Genomic DNA, 17,420 nt, shown 5'->3' on the forward strand with positions numbered 1-17,420 from the left:
TATGTCTCTCAAGTACTGGGATTAAAGGCAGGCACCTCTACTGCCCAGTCTTCTTTTTTTTTTAAATAAAGGGGCTAAGTGGAATATTAGTTTGTTGTAAAAGGGAATGAAGTACTAGTCCATGTTACAAGATGCATGAACCTCAAAAACATATGTTCAGTAAAAGAAACCAGGCAGCAAAGGTCACGTGTTACATAGCCCCCCATCTGAGATGGGAAAGTCCACCCAGACATATCATGATGCTGGCAGCAGGGCTGAGGAGACAGAGAATGGGGAGGGTTGGGTGTGAAGAGAATGTTCTGGAACTAGCTAGAAATGGTTTCGCAATGTCCTGAACATTCTAAATGGTGCTGGATGATGCTGAGCTTAAAAATGGTTCATCTTATAAGATGTGAATCTCGCCTTAAACACACAAATACTAATGTCCCCACACCTTGAATGCTCACACCTTGAATCCTCTCCAAGCCTGGAAATACCTCATGTGCTGGAGGGGCAGGGGAGGGATGAAGCCAGCAGTGTTGGCCCTGGCCACAGAAAGACACTGGCTGATATGCTTTTGACTTGGGGCACGGAGCATGGGGCCTTCCCTGGCCCTTGCGGTCATAGGTTCCAGCGTAGAGGCCTCAGAGAGCTGATCAAGGAGAAAAGAGCAAGAAGACAGAGTCAAGCAGGAGAAGGGAGTGGGGTCAGGGCAGGGCATAGGTCGGGGGCTGGGGTGGGGTGGGGCCAGGGGACATCCCTGCTCACTAGGCTGTGGTCTGCACTCCAGCCCATAACTCATTGCAGCCCCACAGCTCTTAGCTCTTCAAAGGAGGCCAGCAGAATTGTAGGGCAAGCAAAGAACCTACAGCCACTTGGAAAGAAAGCATTGGTCTGCTTCAAGGTCTGCTACAGTGACAAGTAGGACTGCAGTGACATGAGAGGGAAAGGCGTGCCCGGCTCTGTGTCCCTTCTGCTGGGAAGCCTTGTGGGCTGAGCAGAGCAGGAGTGGTAGATGACCAATGGGTCACAAGAGCAGTCCCGGCAGCTCTGTGGAGAGTGACTCATGGCAGCCATGAAGAGGGGACAAGGAGACCTAGCCTTGGCTCCCGGGTTGTCAGCAGCCTGTGAGGCTATGAATGTGAAGTATGGGTGGTGATTTGAGGCTGCTGCAGCATAACAGGCCCTGATCTGCTTACTCTGTGAAGATCAGCAAACCACTAGACCTCTCTGTGATTCTTTCCTCATTAGTGAGACTGGGAAAATGGGCATAGTTCCTTGGAAAGGCTATCGTGAGGACAGTGTGTCAGAGAGTGGAATGACACAGTAAATACATACTGTGTGTTGGCCCTGTTCCACTCTGAGATCATCTCCTGGTGGGTGGAGCTAAGGAGAGATTCTGCAGAGATCTGCCTCCCTGTTCTGGGCCTGGAGTCCTCCTCAGTAGAATGAAGATTTGCCAGAAGCTCCTAATGATCCCTTCAGCTTAACACCCAAGGACCAGAACCCAGAACAGAAGAGGAGAGCAAAGGGCAGACCACTAGGGTGTGCTCAGGGGGACCACCAGGGCAGCTGCTGTCAATCTTTCCTATGCTCCAGCCAGAGGATACTGTCCACGTCACAGATGAGGACCACCACTTCTTTTGGGTTAGTCTATTACACCTTTTAACTTACTGGATAAATGCTTTGGAGGATAAATCACTATTCTGTAGACATTTTAATTTGGCAGCTGGCAGAATGGTTCAGTGTGTAAAGGTATTTGCTGAGCAAGGCTGGTGACTCAACTGAGATCCTCGGAACCCACATAAAGACAGATAGAGAGAACCAACACCATCAGATTGTCCACACACACACCATAGTTCACCTGCCCCACATCATACACACACACACACATACACACACACACACACACACACACACACACAAATAATTAACTTCAAATATTTAATTTGGTTGTCTGAGGAGATGACTCAGTCATTGAAGGATGAGGAAAGCACAGGAAGCTGAGTTTGACCCCCAAAAACCCGTGATAATAATCTGGGTACCCATAATTCCAGTGCTGGAGGAAGAACTCTCTGGCTATTTGGTAAGTTCCAGGCCAGTGAGACTGTCTTTAAAACCAATGTGGCTGACACCTGAAGAATGACAGCCAAAGTTGCCCTCTGGCTTGCACATGCTCATATACACACATGCACCGGCCCGCATGTGCATGCACAGGCACAACACTGTCTTCAAGTTCATGTATGTTTCTTTTATTTCTGTTCCTTGATCCCTGTTACATGTACTTTTGGAAGGAAAGCTTCCCGGGATGCTCAGCATGGTCTTTGAAATAGAACTGAGCTTTGGGAACAGAGTGGAAACACATCCCAGGCTCAAGGCAGGGCAGAGTCAATAAGCCCTTTTCTTTCCTTGACTTAAGGTCAATGGTGTTGATATGGAGTTTTCTGAGGTTTCTGAGGCTGCTTTCTGGGAACCAGTCTTCCTCTTGTGGTCAGTAGAAGAGGCACGGTTACTACAAAGCTATGGGGTTGTATGTGTATGTACATGTATATATGTGTACACAAGTATTTGAGAGAACAGAAGAGCCAAGAATGGAGTATGTGCCCATAATTCTATCTGGTCAGGAGCATTGAGAATTCAAGACTAAGTGTCTTGGCTAGTTCTTTTTGTCAACTTGACACAAGCTAGAGTCTCCCAGGAAGAGGGATGCTCAATTTAGAAAATGTCTAAACAGACTGACCTTTAGGTAAGTCTATATGTCATTTTTATTGATTATTGATATGGGATACTCCCTGGAAAGGTGGTCTTGGGCTGTGTAAGAAAGCAGGCTGAACAAGCCAGGGGTAACAAACCAAAAAGCAGCAGCATCCCTTCATGGCCTCAGTTTGTGCCTTGAGGTTCCTACCTTGATTTCCCTTCATGATGAACTGTAAACCACAAGATTAAAGAAACCCCTTTCTTCCCAAGTTGTTTTTGGTCGTGATGTTCGCCCTGGCAATAGGAAGCAAACTCAAGCACCAACCTCCTCGGAAGCCAGCCAGGCCATGTGAGCCCTTGCCTCAAACATGTGAAGTGGAGAGTAATGGAGGCAAACAACCTGGTGCCAATTTTTGGCCTCTACATGCACACACACACATGCACACACACATGAACACATACATGCACAAACACACAAGCAGACACATGCACATACAGATACACACACATGCACATACACAAACACAATCATGCACATACACACATGCACACACTCATGTGCACAGAAAGAGAGAGGGGAAGAAAGGAAGGAAGGAAGGGAGGAAGGGAGGAAGGGAGGAAGGGAGGAAGGGAGGGAGGGAGGAAGATGAAGATGAGGCAGAGAAGGCACTGTAGAATGAGGTCCATAGTCCCAACCACACTTTAGCAACAGGCCCACACCTTCCTTACACTTCAGCCCACCATGCTGGGTGTTTTCCCTGGTCTCCACCACTTGGAGCAAACGACAGAAGTCTGAGCAGTGGACAGACACCCATGAAGGCTGGCTCATAAACATGTGTTGCATTCATAGCTCAGTGGCCCAGCCAGGCCAGGTAAGTTAAGGGCTGGCCAACCTCAACCTGAAGCTTTTTCGGAGCTGGGGATCGAACCCAGGGCCTTGTGCTTGCTAGGCAAGCGCTCTACCACTGAGCTAAATCCCCAACCCCTGCCCTTGCCCTTGAGCACATGTGGGGCAGCTGCTCTTTCTGGTGGGTTCAAAGGTCATAGCAGCTTTGTGTGACAAAATTGAGAAGAGGTAACAACAGCTGTTCCAATAGGCAGGCCAGGTCAGATGTCACTTCCCCTTACAAATGTCACCTTACACTGACCCTGGGCTCCAACCTCATAGGTAGCAATGAATAGCCTAGTAAGAGCACCAGTGGAAGGGGAAGCCATGGGTCCTGCTAAGACTGAACCCCCAGTGAACGTGACTGTTGGGGGGAGGGTGGTAATGGGGGGGAGGATGGGGAGGGGAACACTCATAAAGAAGGGGAGGGGGGGGTCAGGGGGATGTTGGCCCGGAAACTGGGAAAGGGAATAACATTCAAAATGTAAATAAGAAATACTCAAGTTAATAAAAAACAACAACAACAACAAAAAATGTCACCTTACCTCACAAAGACATAGACCCTGTCTCATCTCATTGGTTTGTGTAGAAGCCAGCATGGGACCAAAGTTCTCCATCACCCTTCTGGGATGGAGAACTCCATAAGCCTGGCAGGTTGCACTGGAGTGGTGTCCAGCGAGGACAAGTGAGACCTGGGTGCAATGGGAGCTGGCTCTGGTTTAGGTTCAAAAACTTGAGGACCTAAGTAGAGGATAGGGGACAGATGTTGGCATGCAAATGGTCTAAGAGCTGTGTGTGCGTGTGTGTGTAGCAGCAAGGCCAGTAGAGGCAGGCCATAATGATCTAGCTGCTAAACCGAGGAGGCCTGCCTCTCGGTGACATAGCCAGAGCTGTCATGTCAGTGAGTGGCAGCCTCATTTTTGACTTGTGCTGCTGGCTGCTTTCCAGAATTTTCACTTATTTCTAGGTGTCACAGATTAAAAAGCACATCGAGGTTTGAAGAGTGTAAAAAGGAGACTGGCTAAGTTGTGGAAGACCTGGGGGGAGGGACCTGCTAGAGACCCTGTTAGAGTGGTAAAGACCTCTGCCTGGGAAAGACGACAAGTGCAAGATGTGTAAGCGCCATCTTGGGCTTATAAGGGTGCTGTCATGAGACAAAGGTTTCTTCAGTGGCCGCGGTGGGCAAGGCTGAGACTCAACAGTGAGGGGTGGTGCTTCTTAAAATGGGGAGACAGGGTCAAACAAGAATAGGAGTGTGTGTGTGGTATACCCTAATGTCTCCTGGAAGGTCAGAGCTATGGCCTAGAGCATGCCATTCACACACACACACACACACACACACACACACACACACACACACGTGTGTGTGTGTACATATATATATATGTGTGTGTGTGTGTACATATATATGTGTGTGTGTATGTATGTATATATATGATAATTGATATACCAATAGATAAACTCCATGGAAAAATCCAAAACCACAAAGAGCATGCCCAGGTTCCTTGATAAGAGCAAAGGCCTGGTTCTGAGCTGGCTACAGGAAATTGCTGCTGATAGCCAGGGCACCAGTCCCCAAGAAGCCTTACTAATAGTCTTTTCCAGCATCGCCAGCACAGTGGATAAATTGGCCAGGCCCTTTCACCAGTGGGCTATATAAATGGTCTATACGTGGGCATAGCACACTGTGTTGACAGTGACCTTGGGATGCTCGAGTCGGGGAGAAAGGAACAACAGGAGGCAAAGTAGCACCTCTGTGAAACAACCTGGAGCACACAGAAGCCTGTTAGTGCTTGAGGACAGCCTGTGACGTATACATCAGAACCAGTATGGCCTCTTCCCTCCGCTGTCCACCTCCCAGGACTGAACAGAGGCAGATTTATTTTTGTGCAAAGCCTTCTATACAGGGTGAGCTTGCATACCCACCCACATATGATGTATGTGATATATATGCACAGGGTTATTTTCATAGATATGGGGGTCTTTGGTGACACAGGCCCTGTTTAACATAACAGTCTGTCTCAGCACACAGAGCGGTGGAGTGCCTTTGAATAGCTGCACGGCACTCTGTTCTGTTGATGCCTATAATTTATTAAAGTGTCCTATTAGTGGACGCTAGGATGTCACTAGTCTCCTGGTATTGTAATTATGGTGGCAGTGAATATTCTCATGTATAAGCCATCCTGCAGCCCCCAGAATTGATCAGCCAGACTAAATAACAGGAAACTGAGAGCTGGGCCAAAGGGGCTGTGTGTGCACTTGGTGTTTTCCTCGGGGTTGCCAGGCTGCCTTCCAGGGCTGCTGCACCGTACTCTCTGTCACAGGAATGCCAGCCCTGACTGCCTCCCCCAGCCTCACCAGCACAGCGCCAGCACCCTTCTGATGTCTGCCAATGCGAAGGTGGAGTATGATATTTCTGCTTGTTTAAATATCATTTTGTTGTATGTGTGGGTGCACTCAGAGAGGTTTCCATGTGATCCAGAACCTTCCTCAGCTATTACATGAGGTCTCACAGGACTGGTTTAGGCCCTCCCCAAAAATGCCCAGGTCCCAACTTCTCAGAGCTAGGTGCTGACTTTGTCCCCAGTTTGGCCATTGTGGTGAGCTATAACGATAGGTGGGACTGAGTATCTCACCACACACACCTATACACACGCACGCACGCACGCACGCACGCACGCACGCACTTCCTCTCTAGGCTCTCATCATTGCTTAAAGCCAGGTGTGAAATTGCTGTCAGTTTGAAAGACCAGATCAAAGCCAATGATGATAGTAGACTTGGTTTGAGCTCTGAGTGTGGGCAGCACTGAGCACAGGACTCCCCCCGCTGGGAAGACCACCCCGTATCATTGTGCATCACAGACAATGCCATGGAGGTATGGTTACCATCCCTTCTAGTGAAGCAGCGTGCTTGCTTGCACACTTGAGTGTGTGTGCACTAGTGTTCATGTGTCTACATGTTAGGTATGTCTGTGTGCACATGCATGTGGAGGCCTGAGGCTAATGCCAGGTGTCCTCCTTGGTAGCTCTTTTTCTTATGTTCAAAGCAGGGCCTTTCACTGAACAGAGAGCTCATGGACTCAGCCAGTCTAGCCAGCCACCTTGTGCCAGGGATCTTCTGCTTCTGCTTCCTGAGTGCTAGAAGTGCAGGCAGCCACCACACCCACCAGGCATTTAGATAAGTGCTCTCCCAGCATTCCCAGGTCACACCTCTCCCCCTAGCCCATCACCTATTACAGAAGAACTGAGATTGAGGGAAGCAATCCTTTGAGGCCTCGTAGCCACTGAGTGGCGGAGGCTTGAACTGTGGTGTCGGGGCTCACAGAGCATCATCCCACATACCTGACCAGATGGATGAACCAGTGGCCCCTGTCTAGCAGACGCCACACATGAACTAGAGTTCTGGAACTGACAGACAGTGGAGAGTGACACTACACCAGCCCAGAGGCTTTCCAGCATTGCAGAGTAGCCCCTGGGAACTGGTAGCTATGAGTTGGAGACCTTGGGTCTGGTCCTCTGCCCCTTCCCTTGCTCCCCTCCTGGAAGTAATCACTGGCCAAGCCCAAGGCTACACTTAAGGCTGAGACCAAGGAGCATCTCAGTTTGTGGAGTTGACAGTTGCTTTGGGCAAGCTGTAAGCAAACAGCTGTGACTTCAGTCCCCAAAGCTCCCCCTTACTCCTTACCTGCGTCAACATTTTTATTTTTTAAAGAATACAGTCAAGGTGGGGGCCGGGAGTGGGCAATGGGGAGGGAGGGAGCCAGGGCCCTTTATCAGCTCTGGGGTCCTTGCATATGTAACACTGTCGTATAATTAACAGTGAAGATCATTTACATTGTCGCTTAGCTAATTTTCATAATGTTTTCTTTATTATCAGAGGAAGAAATTAACCCAAGAATTTATTTACATAGCAGCCTCAAACAGTAACAGCTTGCTAATTGCCTGTTAGGTGATTAATAAGCTTACAGCAGATGCTAATGCGTCGTGGGCTCCCGTTTCAAAGGTGCTCTTCCTGCACGCCTGTGTTTTTGGCAGCTTAATTAGTGCAATAATTATGTACTTGTTGCTCCTTCTTTCGAGCAAATACTGTCAAATGCTTAAAAGATTAAAGTGAATTATATCCTGAGAACTCGCACGCGGGAGGATGCCCAGCGTACTAACGTCACGGCTAGTGCAAAAATAGACAACACTAAGTAAGAGCAGGCTCTGATGAGCCACGATGAGCTATAGACTCAGCCAGGCCTGGTCCTGACTTTGTCCCTTGCTAATGGAAAACCCTAGAAGCATGCCTCAGTTTCCCATCTATGTAAGGTATAGGAAGCTATCAGCATGAAGTGGGGGAGGGCAAACAGGAATCTGAGAGGTGCAAATCATTCAGCATTTGCTGTAAGAGATATATCTCATTTTGGTTATCTTTCTTTGTAAAGAAAAAGATTTATCTCACTTGTGTATGCGTATGTGTATGTGTATGCATGTGTATGTGCGTGTATTGACACACGTGTGTGCAGGTGCAGTTCCAGGCATTATGGATCTGAACTCAGATCCTCAGGATGGAGCAGTAAGCCCTCTTAACGGCCGGGACCGTCTCTCCTATCCCTTCATTTCATTCTTACTTAGAGGAAACCAGTTGTCCAGAGACTTCACTGGGGTGGCCAGAGAACTTTAATCCTGGGTTGAGAAGCAGATGGCGTTGCAGTCTCATGTACTGTGACGGAGGCGTAATGGTTATGGGGAAGGCAATGTTTTCTCTCGACATAAACACTGGAGAATTCAGGGCTGATGCTGATGGCTGCCATCTGCCTTAACTTTTCCAGCCTCTTCCCAAAGTGAATGGAGGTTGAGGTCTAGGAAGAGTGGACACCTTGAAGCTGCATCAGAGGGCTCAGCGGAAGTGCACTTGCCTGGTACACAGGGATTCCTCATTGTGAGGGATGCCTAAGAGGACTCAGCTGAGAAGCAAGGCTCCGGCACTCCCACGAGAGGTGTTAACAAAGTGGGAAAACCTACACTAAGCATAGACAACACCTTCTGCCCGGAGCCAGATATAAGGGGATCCAAAGCGAAAATCATTTGTCTACCTGCCCTCACGTCTTCTTTACAAGTGGTTCTTAGCCTGTGGGCCATGACCCCTTTGGGGATCAGAAGACCCTTCCATGGGGGTTGCCTATCAGATATCCTGCATTTCAGATATTTGCATTGCAACTCACAACAGTAGTGAAATTACAGTTACAAAGTAGCATCAAAAGTAATTGTATGGTTGGTGGGTCACCATGACATGAGGAACTCTATTAAAGGATCCCGGCACGAGGAAGGGTGAAGACCTCTGCCATAGACTGTTGTTGCCCTGTTCTGCTGAAACTGGGACCCAGCCTATCCAACCTTGCAATGTGGCCCCGGGTCCTGTGTGTGGCCTCCCAGGGACCCTCTAGGCTTCCTTGCTGGATTAGTACTGCTGAAGCATCCAGCTTTGTGGACTTAGTGGCTTCTGGCCCTTCAGCCTCTCCATTGAACAGACAGCCGTTATTGATGGACCATTCCCTATCAGGTGAAATGGCCTAAGAAATCTCCTTTTAATATATATTCATTCTATCAGTTCTGTTCTTCTACAAAGCCCAGACTAATACACTGATATTTCAATAAAACCAACAAAACCTGAAAGAGAAAAGACCTCAAAAGTGGCTGCTGGGGATTTTACTAGGGACCTATGTAGCTATTTCCTCTTGCATATATTTAAAAATGTACACAGGACAGGTCAGGAGTCCATCGGGGCCTAGACCTTAGACTGGAGCCACCCCTGGTCAAATCCAGCTCTACCCCTTGTTAGCTCTGTGGCAGGGGCCTAAGCCTTCTGTGCCTCCGTTTCCTCGTTGGTGATATGGAGATGTATTCATTACTAAAGTTTATCAAGCCCGTGGATATGGGCTTTAACACAGCACCAGGTGCCCAGCAAGCCCATCCTTGGGTCTCTGCCAGCCTGACTGGTACGAGCCCTGAGGTCCCTCCTGCTGAGCTATGGGACCGTAAACATCCACTGTCGGCTTGTTCTATGCCATCATCAGTGCTGGGTTGGATCCTAGCTTCTGCCCTCTAACAGAAAGGACCACAGTCTTACCAACCTTTCACTCTGCCATTCCGCAGAGACCACCTTTTCCTCAGGACTGAGCCCAGCCCCTCAGTTTCTCCTTGCCCCTGATGAAGTGCTTGACCACAAATTCCTGGTTTGACAGTGAGGTGTCCTCCTCACCTCCACCTGCCTCTCCAGCCAAATGTTCAGGACTCTGTCCTATGGTAGCTGCCCACTGAGCTCACCCCATGCCCCATTAGCTGAATTTTGTCTATTTCTCTGGTTCTTCTGCTTGGGGTGTGTACTCTGACCTCTGACTGCTCAGCCTTTCTAACCCCGGGAGCTGCACTTGGTCCTTGATTGTGCCTACCGTCTCAATACTGCCAGCTAGGACCGGGCCCGCTCACCCTCTGGTTTCTTGTGGATATTTCCTTTGAGCAGGTGGAAACACACCTGGTCTTGGCACTTCTTACCAGACCACCGATCCTTTGCATGCTCCGAAGCTCGCCTGAGTTCTCCTTCCTGGGAGACGAGGGGTAGAGACAGTGTAAATGCCCAGTGCTCGTTAGTAGTGAGTCTTTATCTAGAGCCTGTGAAGTCCCAGGTTCCCAAACAAAAGTCACAGTAGAACAGGAGTTGGGCAGTGTTTCCGATAAGAAACCGAATGAACACATGGGTGAGAGACCCCTCTCTTCAGTCCCTCTGCTGGCCCAAGACTCTGTTTCTCTCCTACTTATTAATATACTCTTGGGTTCCAACTTCCTGTCCAATGCCACAACCGAACCCTAGGGGCTTGGTCCAGCGAAGGTGGATCCAATCAGGGTGCCACAGTCACCCCTCTCCATCTATCTCTGAGCCTGCCTGTTTGTGACACCAAAAATATACTGATAAAACCTGCCTGTGGTTATCTGGAGCGGAAGTCACTGAATTTATAAAGTTGTGGGGAGAAAGGTCCAGGCTGGGGTGGACTGAGCCAGTGACTCTTCAGACCTGTGGCTAATCCTCCCCCAGATCTCTGCACAGCACTTGTCCTTTTCCTTCACGGGCACTCTGCCATGGCACCACCTGCTAAGCGAGTCCCTAGAGTGGCCTGCTGCTTTCAGGCCCCTTGTGTCTCATACCTATATCTATAACGGAGAAGATGGCATGGCGTTTTCTTCCTGGCACCTGTTTTGCACAGAACTGGCTCATCCCTAGGTAAGAATGAGGGTCTCTCTGATGTTCAGGTATCGTGTGGGTATGGACCTTGGGAGACAAAAAAAGGCAGGGCTAGAAGCCCAAGTATGTTCTGAAAGCTGTGTGTGTGTGTGTGTGTGTGTGTGTGTGTGTGTGTGTGTGTGTGTGTGTGTGTGTATGGATACATATTTTCACACTGGTTAGGCTGTTTCTTCAACGAGCTCCAGGGATACCCCTGTGTCCACTTCCCCACTGCCAGAATCATAGATGGGCATCACCACATCTAGATTTCTTTTATGTCAGTGCTGGGGATTGAACTCACCCTGGGTGTGTACAGTCAGCACTTTAGCAGCTGAGTTATCTCCCAAGCCCCTGCATAACTGTTCATTTTTACAGAGAGCCTACCATCTGCCAGTTGGACAAAGGGAGGAGAGCTATTTGATTACAGCAGGAGTGACGCCCACTGTCGGTGCTCGCCAGACATGAATGAGTAGCTCAGGCCACCCTCCAAACCTTCCTTCCTTTGCTGATGACATGGGGTGAGCATTAAGTGTGGATGCCGAGGGGTGCATGAACATGTGGATAGCTGTTCTTGCCCAACAGCAGCATCTCTAAAACGGCAGAGCATCAGAAGTGCCTGGAAACGTGTTAAAATGCTGATTTCCAAACCCCATCCTCCAGTCTCTGCTTCAGTTGGAGGAGAAGGGCCGAGAGTCTGGTCTTCTAACAAGCATTTTTCACGATGATGGTCAGACAGAACCTCTTCTGCCCTTCCAAAGTGAACCACCCACCCAGGAGACAGGAGTTTTACATCACTAGCATGGGCAGGCACAATAGAGGCCGGAAGCTCGCTTGTGAGACTTTTGGCTTCTTGGTGTCTATTTTCCTTTCCCACCCCGATATCCTTTTGAGGCACTACCCCTCCCAGCCTCAGCTCCCATCTGGCTGTGGTGTGAAGTCGTCAAGTACCCTAAGGGCATCTGTGGCATGATGGTTTGAATAAGAATTGTGCTCATGGGCTCAGATATGTGAACACTGGGTCCCCAGATGGCAGTGTTGTTTGGGGGAGGTGCTAGAACCTTTTGGATGAGCAGAAAGCGTTGCTAGAGGAAGAACATTATTGGGGCTGCCTTTGAGGGTTCTAGTCTCCCTCACTTCCTGCTTGCTCTCTCTGCTCCCTCAGATCCCCACTCCTGCTCACATGCTGTCAACAGACTCTGTTGCTCGGGAAAGGTAAGCCAAAATAAGCTCTTTCTTCTGTAAGTTGTTTTCCCTAGTGGCATTTTAGCTCAAACAACCGGAAACTAACCAATGCACTGTCCAATCAGGAATGCTCTTAGGCATCTATCCAACCAATCACATGGCTCTCACTGTCCAATCATATTAAACCCTAGGACCCTGAATGGAATCATGGAAGAACTTCCTGAGTTCTGGTTGCATCTTCTCCCCTCAGTGCCATAAGCACATACGGAGCCACTGATACTGGGAAGCTGAAGGGAAGACACTACTCAATGCCCCTGGAGGTAGCCACACCTGAGCCCAACTCTTCCTTGCTTGAAAGTTCCATGTACCAATTCTTAACCTCTTCCTGCCTTAGTCGGAATTTGGAGGGGATTTTCACACACAACAGGCAAGCTACCTACAGTACCCATTGCTCCAGGAAATGGGAGATGTAATTACCTTGCAGGTCAGAGAGCTTTACAGATGGACATCTGTGAGGACATTAGCAAAGATGTGTTGACAAGAAAGAGGGAAAGATGGAGGTCACAGCACAGACGAGAAAGGCCAGGTTCTGGTCCCCAGGAGGAACCTCCAGAAGTGGTGATTCCATCAAGGAGGGATGTCTCAACATTCTAAGCAGAGAGCCCTTTGCCTTTCTTAGTCCCCTTTCCCAGAAGAGGTCACCCCAGTGCTGGAGGTCCCTAGAGTCTGCTGGCCCCATGAGTGTAGACTTCCTGCCCAGACGGTGCTCCTGGGATGAGGTCATGGCTGGGGAGCGTCTTCCCCTCTCTTAAGCTGCTTTCAGTAGCAATCGCTGTGTTGTTGCTTAATCTCAGAATTATCTGATTGTCACAGTCAAGCTTTCCACATTAGGCAGCAAGCCAGCAAGTCACTTAACCTATAATTGCCCTTTAATGAAGCCCATCTTCAAAACTGAATTGTCAAAGGGAAACTTGTAAACATACAGTGAGGTCCAAGACCAAGCTGGCCCCAGACGTCGCAGCCAGGCCCTTGACTCCTCTCTGGCGTCGGCCACATTTGTCTGAGTTATTGGGGCTTTAGCTCCAGCTGCCACCCACAGTAGAGAGGAGCCTGGTGTTCATCGCTTTCCCAGAAGCAGGTCAAGCCTTTTAAAAGTAAGCTGAGGGTGCTTGGCTTGGGTACACACAGTTCCCGTTGCCAAGTGTCCCCACCCCCACTCCCCCCGGCCCTAGGCTATGAGCTGCAAAGGTAAAGCCAGCTTTATGACTTGGACTTGATGAAACCTAGGTGGCCTCTGTTTTTCAGTGACGTCATGTGATGGTGGGTGGTCTGTAAAGAGTAGGCAAGGGAGGGTGATGTTAAAGAAGATGGCTCACGATGACAGGTCTGTGCTGAAATGTTTGCGTTGCAGGGTATCTGTGCTCTGTGGCAATGTTTGTGTGTATGCGTGTGAGCGGGAATGTATGCATGTATGTGACGTATGCATGTATGCACATGTATGTGAAGGTGCCATGGTGGTCAGAAGAGGGCATTGGATCCCCTGGAACTGGAGTCACAGATGGTTGTGAGCCACGTTGTGGAGGTTTGGAGCTGAACCAGGTCCTCAGTAAGAGCAACAAGTGTTCTTAACTCTAAAGACATACCTTTAAAAAGAAATATGGCTGCTGGGGATTGAACTCAGGTTCTTACACTTGCAAGGTAAGGACTTTACTGCCTGAGCCCTCTCCAGCTGGCTCTCCAGTCTCTACGTCTTAGCATGCTGGAGGCGAAGTGTGGCAGTCAGCATGCAGCTGTCTTCATGCACACACCAGGACCAGGGAAGAAAACCTACAGAACACTGCTTTGTTACCAGGTATGTGGCTGGGAACTTTACATGCTTGCCGTGTGCCCTTACTTTGACTGTGAGGGATGTGAGGCTTGACAGGGTTGAGTGACCAGCCTGGTGCTCTGCAGCTTGTGATGTGGAAGAACAAGATTTGAACTTTGATTTACCAGATATCCAACTGCTCAGTGTCTCTGAGACACCTCGGCAACTCCCGGATCAGCTTCATGCTGGCCTCTAGCTGATGAGAAGTCCAGACGAAGAAGCTGTGACATTATGCATAAATCTTGGATTTGTTTCAAAACAGCAGCACAATGTGTCGGGAAGTAGGAAGAAACAGACAAGGAACTGCCAGGGAGACAGCAGGCATCTTAGCTCGGGGATAACCTTACACAAGGTCATCGTACGGTTTTTTCTAATTCTATGTATATTTGGAAGATGTATCACCAATTTATTTTTTTAAAGTAAGACCATTCTTAGGGCACCCATGCATATCCTTCACCCCCCATCCCCAACCCATCACCGACACAAAGTCACTTTTCCAAATTGGCTCCATCCCTTCAAGACAGCACACTCTATGCCTGTCTGGTTCACCCAATGAATGAACACAGGGAGAGTCTAGTATACAAATGCTTGCTGAATGAGTGAAAATCATGAAAATCCAAATGCACAGGCCCTAAAGGTCATCCAGTTAGGATAGGCACAGAGGTCATAGACTGGGCAGGCTTGGCTGGAGACTGGCTTGGCCAGAGGCCTGAGCAGCAGGGGGCCAGGATCAGAGTTGTAAGGAGAGAAAGGCCCAGCCCAGGCCGAAGCCACACCAGCAGTGCCTAATGCACAACTTGTGCAAGCGGTCACGGCCACTTTTCAATCATGCCTCGTTTGCAGACACAGCCCTGACAACATATATTTTTTCATTACTGTGATGGGGTCACTCTCACGCTGCCCACTATTGCTGTGGAGATCGGGGCTCTGTTGTGTCTCAGCTCATTTAACTGGAGAGCTGGCCAGCGTGCACCCTGCGGACAAACGGGGCTCAAAAGGTGTTGACCCGTTTACAAAGGCTTGAAACAAACAAACAAACAAACAAACAAAATCAACTAAGGGGACAGCCTGGAGTACCAGGTGGCAACATGGGTGTTACAGAGAGAGAGAGAGAAAGAGAGAGAGAGAGAGAGAGAGAGAGAGAGAGAGAGAGAGAGAGCGAGCGAGAGAGCGCCCCAGGTCCTGCCAAAGCATGGTGTCATTTGTAAACTGAGCTGTATGGTCAGAGCAGGAGTGTGAGGCTCTGGTGGGGACCCTGCCTGTGTCTTAAGGGCTTGCAGGCGGTGTGGTGTCCAGTCTCCCACCAGCTTTTCTGATAAAAGCCACCCTTTGCCACTGGCTTTCATGAAGCTGAAGGAGGCACACGGCTGGCAGGAGGATACCTTCAAAGGCCTTGCTGCCCAATAGGACTCTCTCCACCAAAGCTCAGGAAACTAGGGTGTGACAACAGCCACCGTGACGTGACGTTGACCTTTGATCTGAATCCCTTGGGAGTTAACAAGAAAATGCTTCCTTGTCAGCTTCCAAAAGTGACCGTAGAGAGGGCTGAGGCTATGAGGCTGGTCAAGAGAGTCCCCTCTCATCTGGAAGTCTGGTCCTTTCCAGGGTCCCCAGGCTTAGACCAAATCAGGTCCATGACTCCACTTGCTCCCCAGCTCCTGTGGCCTGTTTTGGCACCTGTCACCAGGCACCCTCAAACGCAGCTGCTGGAAACAGCCATGACTACCATTGCTGGCTAGAAACATCAAGCACTGCCTCCTCCCGAGGCTGCTGCTCTCTCTTGATGGATTCTTCTGGAATATTAATCAGCCCGCATAGGCTGGAGCAACAGATTTCTCTTAGGAGAGAAGGCAAAACGAACATAAATATGTCTGGGCTAATGATTCCCTTTGTCATAACACTATGCGTTTCTCCACAGGCCTCTGCTTCTGCCAGGCTTGTTTCAAACAAGCCATGACCTTGCGGGCTGACTGCCGAGATTAAGATCACCCTTCCCAGTGATAGGAAGGGAGGAAGGTGCCGAGCTTCTGCATCTCGCCCAAAATCTCGCTTCCTGCTCTTGCCCTGTCCTTTGGAATGAGTGTCTCTGAGAGGGCATTTGGGGGAAAACTCCTCCCCTAATTTTTAAGAAATGGATCTTACTGCAGGATAGTAAATTCTTATACACCATCTCTCTTCCTTTCCTCTTAATTCGGCATCTGAAATGTAACTAGTCTCCTTCCCTTTTTCTACTTTACCTCTGTCCCTGTGGTAAAACACCCCGACCAAAGGTGACCGAGAAGAGGGGTGACTTTACCTCCTCATGTAGGCTAAAGTCCATCGAGTGAAGCCAGGGCAGGAAGTTGAAGACAAAAACCATGGAGGAACAATGCTTGCCCGCCCACTCATGAGATTATAGGTGTGAACCAACAATCCTACTTTAAATTTACTCATGTGTGCACACGTTCCAGTGTTCACATGCACGTGTGTACATGTTCATGCATGTGGAGGCTAGGGGGGGATAATACTGGGTATTGTTCCCCAAATGTCACCCCAGCTTTTATTGAGATAGCAACTCTTACCAGCCTGAGACTTTCTGAGAAGGCTAGGATGCTGCCCAGTGAGCTCCAGGGATCCTTTATCTCTTGCTTCCAGGGGTGGGATTTCAAGCGTACTAACCCACCTTGCTTTTCTCCCTCATTTTTATTATTTGAGAATTCTGTACAATGTATTTTGATTGCTTCCACCCCTCACCCCATCCCTCCACTTACATCCCCCTTCCCTACCTGCCCAATTAACTCATCAGTTAAGAGTCTCACTGCCCCTATGTGACCTTTGGTACACTGTGGTTAACCTACCTAGGGACTGCAGCTTGGAAGAAAACCAACTTTCCATTTCCCAGAGCTGGGATTTTGTGTGGCTTGAGCTTATGCAGGTCTTGTGCATACTGTCTCTACTGCTGTGAATGTCTATGGGCACCTGCCCTGCCGTGGTCCAAAAACCCTTCCCCTTAGTTGTCTAGCTCTTAAGTTCATTCAATCTTCTCTTCCATAACAATCCCCAGGAGGGGTGCGTTATAGATGACCCACTGAAGGCAGAGAAGTCTACAGTCTCAGTCTGTGTCTTGTAGGTCTGTGTTGATCACTGTCCACCATGGGAAGAAGCGTCTTTGTTTAGGCTGACAGCTGTTCGAAATGTGAGCTCTGGGGATGGAACTAGAAACTGAGCCCTCTCTCAAGCACCCTGGATTTCTGGTAAATGAAAATGTTTTCCTACTTGCAGTCTAGCAACTCCATTAGCAGCTATTTACCCAAGAGAAGAGAAAATAAATGTCTATGAGGCAGTGGTCACAATTGCCAGTAACCTGGGAACAGCCAAAACGCTGGGGTGAACAGGGAGGATTGGGAAGGTTGCCCTCTGGATCAGCACTCCACAGAGTGTAGAGAAAAACCTAAGTGCATACACAGTGCACAGATGAACCTCCCGGGTATGCGGCGTGAAGAATGGTGCTGAAAACAAGCATGGTATGCTTCCATGTATACAATTCTGGTGAGAGAAATCACAAGAAT

Source organism: Rattus norvegicus, chromosome 8 (assembly GCF_036323735.1).
Source record: "Rattus norvegicus strain BN/NHsdMcwi chromosome 8, GRCr8, whole genome shotgun sequence".
Taxonomy (NCBI): Eukaryota; Metazoa; Chordata; class Mammalia; order Rodentia; family Muridae; genus Rattus; species Rattus norvegicus.